This window comes from Trachinotus anak, unplaced genomic scaffold (genome assembly GCF_046630095.1).
Source record: "Trachinotus anak isolate AG129_WGS33_773 ecotype Australia unplaced genomic scaffold, CSIRO_AGI_Tana_v1 ptg000025l, whole genome shotgun sequence".
Lineage (NCBI taxonomy): Eukaryota > Metazoa > Chordata > Actinopteri > Carangiformes > Carangidae > Trachinotus > Trachinotus anak.
In genome coordinates, this window is record NW_027273876.1 from 18,629,935 (window position 1) to 18,640,934 (window position 11,000).

Below are 11,000 nucleotides of genomic sequence, written 5' to 3' on the forward strand. Positions count from 1 at the left end.
GTGACACCTGTTGAAGTTCAAGGATCTGTTAAAATAGCCTATGTCAGTAGTTTAGGTGTGCTCCTCACTCTGCTCCAACTCCACCCCGCTCACCTGCTCTGTCTCTACAGCCTCTACAGGTTCTCAGTCCTGTCCAAAAGGTGAACTACAGACCATATGTGTGCTAACCCTGATCCAGTCTGTTCATGAATGGACAAATGTAAAATTACATTTCTTTTAAATTATATTCACAATGTAAAATATAACTCACACCACAATTTGGCTGCACTAACACCCTCACCAGTACTCAGAAAAGATCTTGAACAGTTTACATTGAAATCAATTACAGAACCCAAATTATTTTCTGTCCTGTCTGTTCAACAGGTTACCATATGTGCTCTAATACTGCCATCTAGTGGGCTTTTAGACAAACACCACATTAAATTATATTGAAGTTACATTTTTCTCAATAAGTAGTAGTATATAAAATGCAGATATTAATAATGTCAATATTATCTCCTAAACCTCAATTCATAGGTAGGTGGACTGGAGAATTTTCTTGTCTTGAAATGATTAAGATCTATGTAGGGTTTTCCTTCAGATATTGATGAAGTGGTACTACCCAAATTTAAATGGCTTCAGATGTTCAAAACGTACATATCAATAAAAATTAACACGGTATTTTCTGTCGTCTTCAGACAGGCATATCTGATGTATTAACACACACACCAAATTAGATCAGCGTTCCATACTAAACCTGCACATTAAACATTAAGAAATGTAAATAGATTAATTCACATTATTGTATAGCAGTGAAGCTATAGGGGTGAATTGCCATTTATTTTTGAACTGTTTACTCCAGTTTTGCTTTACCTTAGTGAGCCAGGGGTGGTTGATGTCTTTTGTTTCCTTTGTTTTCACCAAGGGTTAATTAGTACTTTCTGGTAGATAGTTTCTTTTGATTATTGTTTTGGCCTTGGTTCACCCTGAAGCTGTTGCTTCTAACACTTGGAATAAATTATCTCACTTCATGACAATACAATCCTGACAATGACAATACATTGAGTTTTGGGACAGAAAACCATCAATCCACGTGTTACATGACACAATTAATTAAAGATTGATCCAAGGTCAGCTGTTGCAGGCCAACTGTCTGCTATTGCAAACCAATTGTTCTTCCATAATAGACAGTTAGGCTGCAATGGAAGGAAGTGTCGAGATAGAATTTACATCATACACATCATGCTGTACCGACCCTTCAACCGTTGCTGCTTAAAGTTCCTATTCTTGCAGACCAAGTACTTGCCAGTGGTATTCCCTGATGACAGTGGGCTCTGTCAGCAGGGTAATGGTTCCGGCATTCCACAAAAATAGTTCAGGAAGGGCTTGAGGAACATGCTTTTAGTAAAACCAGTATTTTCCCTATCTTTTCCATGACATGCTATTGGACATCTATACATTTGCTGAAATATCTCTGGTCCTTCATTGCAACAAACATTGAGAGAGACACTAAACCTTAAAGAAAACTGGCAAAGTCAAAGTCAGCGGGCGCTCGCCGACCAGATACTGTGTGTGGAGCGGACCAACCCGGACTCCGTAGTTATTGTCCTTGGTGACTTTAACAAAGGTAACCTCAGCCACGAACTGCCCAAATACAGACAGTTTGTTAATTGCCCGACCAGAGAGGGGAACACTCTGGACCACTGTTACACCACAATCAGTGGTGCTTATCACGCTGTCCCCCGGGCTGCACTGGGCCACTCTGACCATGTCATGGTCCACCTGATTCCCACATACAGGCTGAAACTAAAACTGTGTAAACCTGTTGTGAGGACATCGAAGCAGTGGAGCAGTGAAGCCATAGAGGATCTGCGGGCATGTTTGGACTGCACTGACTGGGAGGTGTTCAGGACTGCTTCCAACAGTCTGGATGAGTTCACAGAGGCTGTGACGTCATACATCAGCTTCTGTGAGGACTGCTGTATCCCATCACGCACCAGGGTGAGTTATAACAATGACAAACCCTGGTTCACAGCTAAGCTCAGTCAGCTCAGGAGGCAAAAGGAGGAAGCTTTCAGGAGTGGGGACAGGGACAGGTTTAAAGAGCCCAAGTACAGGTTTAGCAAAGCGGTGAGAGAAGCTAAACGACTGTACTCTGAGAAACTTCAGCTCCAGTTCTCAGCCAATGACTCTGCTTCTGTCTGGAAAGGGCTCAGAAAGATCACTAACTACAAACCTAAACCCCCCCACTCCACTAACGACTTCCGTCTGGCCAACGATCTGAATGAGTTCTACTGCCGCTTTGAAAGACAGTGGGACAAGCCTGACACTAACCTCCACATCAGAGCCACATCAGAACCCCCCTCCTCCTCCTCTACCAAAGGAACATCTCTCTCTATCCTGGAGAGAGATGTCAACAGGCTTTTTAAGAAGCAGAACCCCCGCAAAGCAGCCGGACCTGACTCTGTCTCTCCATCATCCCTGAAGCACTGTGCTGATCAGCTGTCTCCAGTGTTCACGGACATCTTCAACACCTCACTGGAGACCTGCCACGTGCCAGCCTGCTTCAAATCCTCCACCATCATCCCTGTCCCCAAAAAACCAAGGCCCACAGGACTAAATGACTATAGACCCATTGCCCTGACCTCTGTGGTCATGAAATCATTTGAGCGCCTTGTCCTGTCCCATCTCAAATCCATCACTGACCCACTCCTGGACCCCCTGCAGTTCGCCTACAGAGCCAACAGGTCTGTAGACGACGCCGTCAACATGGCTCTCCACTTCATCCTCCAGCACCTGGACTCCTCAGGGACCTATGCCAGGATCCTGTTTGTGGACTTCAGCTCTGCCTTCAAAACCATCATCCCGGCTCTGCTGCAGGACAAGCTCTCCCAGCTGAGCGTGCCTGACTCCACCTGCAGGTGGATCACCGACTTCCTGTCTGACAGGAGGCAGCACGTGAAGCTAGGAAAGCACGTGTCTGACTCCCAGACCATCAGCACTGGATCCCCGCAAGGCTGCGTTCTTTCTCCTCTGCTCTTCTCCCTGTACACCAACACCTGCACCTCCAGCCATCAGTCTGTCAAGCTCCTGAAGTTTGCAGACGACACCACTCTCATTGGACTCATCTCTGATGGCGATGAGTCTGCCTACAGGTGGGAGACTGACCGTCTGGTGACCTGGTGCAGGCAGAACAACCTAGAGCTAAACGCTCTGAAGACAGTGGAAATGATAGTGGACTTCAGGAAGAGCCCAGCCCCACCCACCCCCATCTCCCTGTGTGACTCCCCCGTGGCTACCGTGGAGCATTTTCGCTTCTTGGGAACCACCATCACACAGGATCTCAAATGGGAGCTAAACATCAGCTCCCTCATCAAAAAAGCTCAGCAGAGGATGTATTTCCTGAGGCAATTGAAGAAGTTCAACCTGCCAAGGACTATGATGGTGAACTTCTACACCTCCATCATTGAGTCCATCCTCACCTCCTCCATCACCATCTGGTACGCTGCTGCCACGGAGAGGGACAATAACAGACTGCAGCGTATCATCCACTCTGCTGAGAAGGTGATTGGCTGCAATCTTCCGTCCCTCCAGGACCTGTACGCCTCAAGGACTCTGAGGCGTGCAGGGAAGATTGTAGCTGACTCCTCCCACCCTGGACACAAACTCTTTGAGACACTCCCCTCTGGCAGGAGGCTGCGGTCCTTCAGGAACAAAACCTCTCGCCACAAAAATAGCTTCTTCCCATCTGCTATTAGCCTTATCAACAAGGCTAGAGAGCCCCACTGTTGCTGATCAATTGCACCAATCACCAGAAAAAATTCCTTGTATGTGAAAACATACTTGGCAATAAAACTGATTCTGATTCTGATTCTGATTCTGATTCTGAAAAAGAAGACCAAACAGTCAATCCACATGTGTCCACTGATGAGGCGACTGATGGATTCTGAATGGTTGTTGGTGACGAGAGAACATCAAGTGTAGCTGTATGGAAGTGAAGTTCAGTTTTGTTCAGTTAAGTCAAGTTAACTGTTTATTTATTTGTTTATTTTTGGTTTTGTACATATTTTGTTTTACATGTGTAGCATGGTGCCATTTTTTAAGGTTCCCATTCCCACACTGAAAAAAGTAAATCTAAGAATATGTAGTTGCGACATAATTAAGCCTGTGATAATAACAATAAAAAACTAAGTTTGTCTCTTGACATGAATATATCAAGTTGTGAATTAGTCTACATTTGTTCAAAACACAAGTCATTTTGATTTTTTTCCGTAACAAGCTGTAAGTAAGTGGCTCAACAAATCTTCTTGTGCAGAACACAACAAACAATTTGCTCGTTGTATTTACTCTGCTCCAACTGCGCCCCGTGTGGTGCATTCTGGGTACTTCGCGCCAACCGTCTGGGCACCGGCAGAAGTTCGAGAAAGTGGGAGACTGAACTTTAAGGTAAGAGTTAAGTTAATGTTAGTGATATAGTTGGTTAATTACTACAGTCTTTCAGGTGTTATATTGTTGTAGAAATGAATAAGATAACTGGAGGCTCTTGATGTGATTGACAATAGTGACAATAGCAAGCAAGTGGCTTCAAAAGACTTCTTGTGTGACTTGAAACTAATGTTAGCAAGTTTCAAATGTAATTTGAAGCTAACGTTTGGAAGTGACTGTAATTTAAAGTAAGCAGGGATGTGTTTTTTTCTTCCACGTAACGTTAATCGGACGGCGCCGGGTGCCGCGTTTTCGGCTGCATGCTGAACACACCTGTGCGGTGTTAGCCGTTAGTGAGGGGTTTTAGCTGTACGTCGGCCGTGTGTGTCCGGGTGTGGGTGACCAGTTCTTGGTCGCAGTGGGGGCTGTAGGCTGTTAAGTTAGCTCTGCTTGTTAGCCGCTGAACCGCAGCATCGGGCAGAGCGAGCTCAGTGCAGGTGATAGACAGCACCGACTTCAGAGTTCCCAAATACGATAGCCTACTGTACAGGGGACAGCGTCAGATGCGTGGTGCACAGACGATCTTTGTGCTCGCTAGGTAGCACCGATCAGAACATGTAGCATACCAAAATGACGGGGAGAAACTCAGCTTAATGCCCATACCAAGCATTTCCACCCACACGAAACGCAAAGAATATATTCCAGCTCGATAAAACGCTGCTAGTTAGCTAGGTAGTTAGTCTGAAATTCATTGTGAAGGTCCTTGTTTACTTAAAGATGAAGGGGCTTCCTGAGTGAAGTGTGCACTCTTTTTACCATATACTATCTTTGGGGTTACTTCCTAGCGTCAGCTGTGTTTCTCACTTTACGCATGAATGCATATCGTGAAACAGGCACAGGAAGTTTGTTTGTTGTTTTTTTGTTTGTTTTCCCTTAGTTTAACACCACACACATAACTACATATGCTCCTACATATTGCAAATTTCAGTTTAGGTTATGATTGGTTATTCACGAGATACTGCTTTACTAATTCTTAGATTCATTGGGCTACTATCCCATGATTCAAAGGTAGATTTGACTCTAAATGGTGTGGTTTTTTTTTTTTTTTTTTTCTAGGCGGGGGTTTGAAAAATGTACATTTTCACTGTGTTCCTGATGAATTTACTCTGACACAGTAACACATGTCTTTATTCTGACACTTATGTAGTAATCTCTAAGGTCTTAGCTTTCTTGTGCTTGTACTTTTTATCATAGTACAATTGTCTGACAGCTTTAGTTACTTTTGAGATGACAATTTTTCATGGCCTTTCTGTCCAGTGAAAACCATGTATTTCCAAAGATGAAGTGTTTATTTATATTTATATTCTCCTACTTTATGATGCAAAGCCTGCAGAGCTAGAAAGCCTGACGCCAAACTTGCTTCAGACATGCTAATATTATTTATGCTCTGCTTCAGTTTTGCAAATATTTATGCTCTTAAATATGATTTCATCCAGAGTTGTCTGACTGAACTGAGTTGAATAAATTATTTACACTGTTTTGTTTTATTCTTAACATAATTTAAAAGATAAATTATTTACTATGATTTTGTTTTCTTTAGTGGTCAGTTACTAACTATGTCATTGTATCCTTACCAGGTGATTTATCGTGTCAAGCACACTGGATGAAGGTATGTAAAAACAGTTCCAATTGTTGTGGGGAAAGTGGGCAAATGTTAGATTATTTCAATTAGTTTATAGATAAGACAAAAAGTTATCATTTTGGGGGCAGAGATTTTGCTCTTTCACTAAAAAAATGTTGTGACAGCCCAGTCTAAAATGTAGCAAAAGTAAGCCTGATGAGGCTATCAGAATAAAAGACAAAGTTACCTGAATACCTGTCGCCAAATTAACAGTATTTTCTCTAGATGAAACTGTTAGAATAAAAGCCAAATTTACCTGATTACCAGATTAAAGGTGGCCTAAATTCAGTTTCTTTAAATTCTTCAATTTCTTAGCCTCCTGTACAGTCATAAGGCCCTGAACTCTCGTATGCATCAGAACAATGAGATTTTACAATATCATCTGTAATATTTGACTGATCTGCATACGCTCTTGTATAATTTGTGCTAACAGAAGCCGAGCCCCTGCCCATAACTTGGCATCACACTGAATCTCCCAGCTGACTTCTGCTCTAACCTCCTCCAGCGAGACCACCCCTTTTGCTCCTCCGTCATTGGTCTGAATGTACTTGGATCTAAACTCTGGCTTTTATTCTTAATGGGATGGATTTGCAAGATTTGTACCTATGTTGCCCCTGAAACAAATGAACTTTTGAGGCACTACAGGTTAAGGCACGACCACAGCGAATTTCTTCCCTGTTTACATGCTGATTGCCCCTGCTCCTTCAAAACCTGGAATACCCTCAAATCACATTTGTCAAGGAAACATCCAACTAACAAGTCAACACCAGAAGTGATTTGTTTCAATTGTGAACTTTGCAGTTCTAGTTTTTCAACTGAGAAGGATTTTTTCCAACATCTTACAGTTCATCTTAGGAAAAATCAAACTGTGCACTGTGTCTTCAGAGAATGTGATTTTTATACAAATGTGTTTGGAACCTTTGCATCACACAGATCCCGAAAACACATAGCACATTCTTCAAATGACTTCCGGGCCGAAATTGTACACAAATATATAGATCAGTCAAATATTACAGATGATATTGCTGAAGCACATTGCTCTGAGGCATACGAGTGTTCAAGAGCATATGACTGTTCAGGAGAGTATGAAGAACTGAAAGAAGAAGAAATTGAACTGAAGTTGGGCCACCTTTTATTGAAATTAGAGAGCATTTACAACGTGCCAAGCAAGTGCATTACTGAAGTAGTAGCTGAACTCCAGTTTTTATCCTCTGTGGTGTCAGGTCCTGGCATAAGAAAAACTGTGACATTCCTTGCAAAACGCATGACCCCTTAAGAGTTGCTTTCAGTGGAGCCTTAGTGTTCTGTTTTTGTTGCTCTGTGTCTCTGTAATTCTTGTATCTCTCATGATGTTTCTCCATCTCTCGTCTGACCTCTTTTGCAGATCGAGGAGGAATTCCGGAGGATTACACTGAAGTCGCTACAGTCCACATTCCTGGGGAAGTTGGACCAATACACGCCCAGACTGTTGAGCCTCTACAGGAGGAAGGGAGGCGCTGTTGGGAAGAAACTTGATGAGACCCTTGACATGTTAAATGAGGCATGTACTTATTGCACAACAGTTAAATTGTTAGTTATATCTATTAGCTTTCTGATGTCTGTATTTAGCATGATCTCATTTCTTTTTTTATAGGACAACAGCATTGAGTCCAGAAGAGAAGCTGTGATCAGAGGCCTCATTCTCTACCTTGGTGAAAAGACAGAGGAGCTAATCAAGGACTACAAGGTAAAGAAAACTGTTTCAAAGCCCTGCCTGTTTGAGATGAGGTTGTGCAATCCAGGATAGCTGATGGCTTAGTGGTATTTTAATTAAATAGATTTTTATGAGTGCCTATGTAGAAATGGATGGAATTTTATGATTTTAGCATCTAATTATTAACAATGCTATAGTCAAAGTTGAGAGATACCAAGAGACTTGTATGTGAATGTGCTGCAAATTTACTTAAAATGGCATTCAATTGCATTAAATTTAAATCTGTGATACCCTTAGACAGTCTTATGAAACTACAAAACTACCAAAGCAACCAATCATATCAGTCTGATCTCCCATGCGGGGAGAAAGAGTGCTAAGAGAGCTATACTATATCAATCATTCACATTGGTATACAAGAGGGTTTTATTCTTTCTGGAATATTTTACAGGTTTTTGATGATGACGATGCTGCGACTGTCCAAGAGGCCCTTACTACACATGTCCTCAACATCTTCGTGGTCAGCAAAGCCAGAGATGAAGATCTTCCCAAGCAAGCTGGAATAGCCATTGAGGGAGCAGAGGTCCTTTTTGGTATCCCTGATGTGGCACGTGCTTGTACCTACCTGATGGGCCTTATCTATGCCTTGGAACTAAGGTACCCTAACAAACTGAAATACACCTTTGAGGTTTTTCAGAAGATCTTCTTAGAGCTGGAGGATGTGAACCAAAAGGTGTCCTCCAAAGTCCATGATCTCAAGGTCAGTTTACATGCATAAAAGCCATAAAGACATTGCTAGAGGTTTTGAGTGAGCTCCCTCTTGTCAAGGTTTACAGTTGTCGGTTTTACATTGCGTCTTCTCAGGTTTTCCACCACGCTTCTTCAGTTTACATTTTTATGCTTTGAAGCTTGTACATGCTTAAATTTGTTATGTGGTGTAAATTCCATCAGTTGTCTGCACTTTAAATGGCTAATATAATTCGGCTCAGCACAAGGAAATCATTGTAAGCGACCTGAGGTGTATTGTTCAAGGAGCTTTTGAGGCACTGCTACAGGAGGAAGATCTATATATATATATTTTGTGAGGTGCTGGATTTTGTGTTTTTTGCGCAATCAATGTATTGGTCAGATTTTGAATGTAGCCGTCATTTGATTAGGATGTTCAAACCTTTAAGGTCAGACTTTTGATTGGGTCTCGTCCCTGCAAGTACTTCCTCAGGATAGACAGAATGGATGTTTGTTTTGTAGAACATGTTTGCGGAAGTTCACTTTTCATTAGAAGAACCATTAAGTAATAGGATGTGAATCCCTTGAGTTATGTGTTGGGTCATAATGGAGTTTATGGTCTTATTTTCTTATCAAAGTGTTTTTGGTATATCGTATGTTCCATGCCGTCAATACACTAAAATATTACAACACATCTGGAACTATTGTTAAACAAGGTAAACAAGCCCTTTTGTTTTGTTAAGTTGAATAATTGATACCAGATGTTGTTTGAATAATGTGGGCGTTGTTGCAGAGTATACAGTATTAGGGCTGGAAAACTAAAAATAATTTTCATTATTGTACAATCTGTCTTTTTTTCCAATTAATTGGTTTTTGTTTTGAGAAAATGGTGAAAAATGTTTCCCGAAGCCTAAGATGCAACTCAAAATGTCTTGTTTTAAAGATTAATTGATGATTAAAAATCCTATTAAAAAAAATCTGTGATGAATTGAGTAATTGGCCACTTAGCAATTAAACAACTAATAGTTGCAGCTCTATACAGTACACTCAGTTATTGCCCAGTTCAGTGGCAGTACATGTATGACATGAGTTTGGAATTTTGGGAGAATTTGCAATAAAATATTTCAATTTTGGTGACTTATGACCTCTTGATTGTGTTGACCCTATGACCTTTCCTCTAGTGCAACTCTCACACAATTTGCTGAGTGCACCAGGGAATTCACCCTCTTAATTTTTTTGTTATGTCATTTTTTTTCTAGCACCATGGGGCAAAAATGTCAATTTTTATATTGGACAGCTTGACCAAACATAGATCACATACTTGATTTAAGTAGCTCAGCATAGCAAAAATATATCATGTTTTATCTACTGAGAAAAAGTAAGGCAACTTTTTGCATCATTTTGTCACGTAGATCAAACAAGAGTTGTCTTTGTATGTACAACATTAATTTTGCAAGTCATGTTAACTTACAGTTGCTAGTAAAGTCAACTCACGTTTGCTATCAAAGTCAACTTACTTTTGCAAGTGAGGTCAACTTACCACAACTGAGTTCACTTTGTTTGCAAAAGTAAGTTGACCTCACCTGCAAAAGTAAGTTGACTTTACATGCAAAATTAATGTTGTACATACAAAGACTACTCTTGTTTGATCTACGGGATAAAATGATGCAAAAAGTTGCCTTACTTTTTTTAAGTAGATCAAGCCCTGTATTTTTATCAGTGCAATAAAGTAAAGTGCAATAAGAAACTGGATTTTTCTCTCATGTTGTAAATACATGAATGAAAAGCAGTGAGTTAGCTCTGTTTTTCACTCAAAAAAACATTTTGTTATGGTTTGTGCTCTGTGCTTATGGAGATTTTGGGAAGACTGATAAACACTAAGGTCTAACGTCACCTTTTGTCAGTATTAATTTAGATAAAAACAAAATCAGAATCAATTTTATTGCCAAGTATGTTTCACATACAAGGAATTTGTTCTGGTGATTGGTGCAGTTGGAGGTTCTTGGAGGTTCTTGTAAACAACAGGTTTACACAGTTTTAGTTTCAGCCTGTATGTGGGAATCAGGTGGACCATGACATGGTCAGAGTGGCCCAGTGCAGCCCGGGGGATGGTGTGATAAGCACCACTGATTGTGGTGTAACAGTGGTCCAGAGTGTTCCCCTCTCTGGTCGGGCAATTAACAAACTGTCAGTTTGGGCAGTTCGTGGCTGAGGTTACCTTTGTTAAAGTCACCAAGGACAATAACTACGGAGTCCGGGTTGGTCCGCTCCACACACAGTATCTGCTGTGGCCTGTGGTGGGATGTAAACACCGACCAGGATGAATGAGGTGAACTCACGGGGGGAGTAGAAGGGCCTGCAGTTTATGATGAAAGTCTCCAGGTCAGGAGAACAGTGCTGCAGGATCACTGTCACGTCTCTGCACCAGCCACTGTTTGCATAAAAACAGATTCCTCCACCTTTGGTTTTGCCGGACAGCTCTGAGTCGCGATCCGCTCT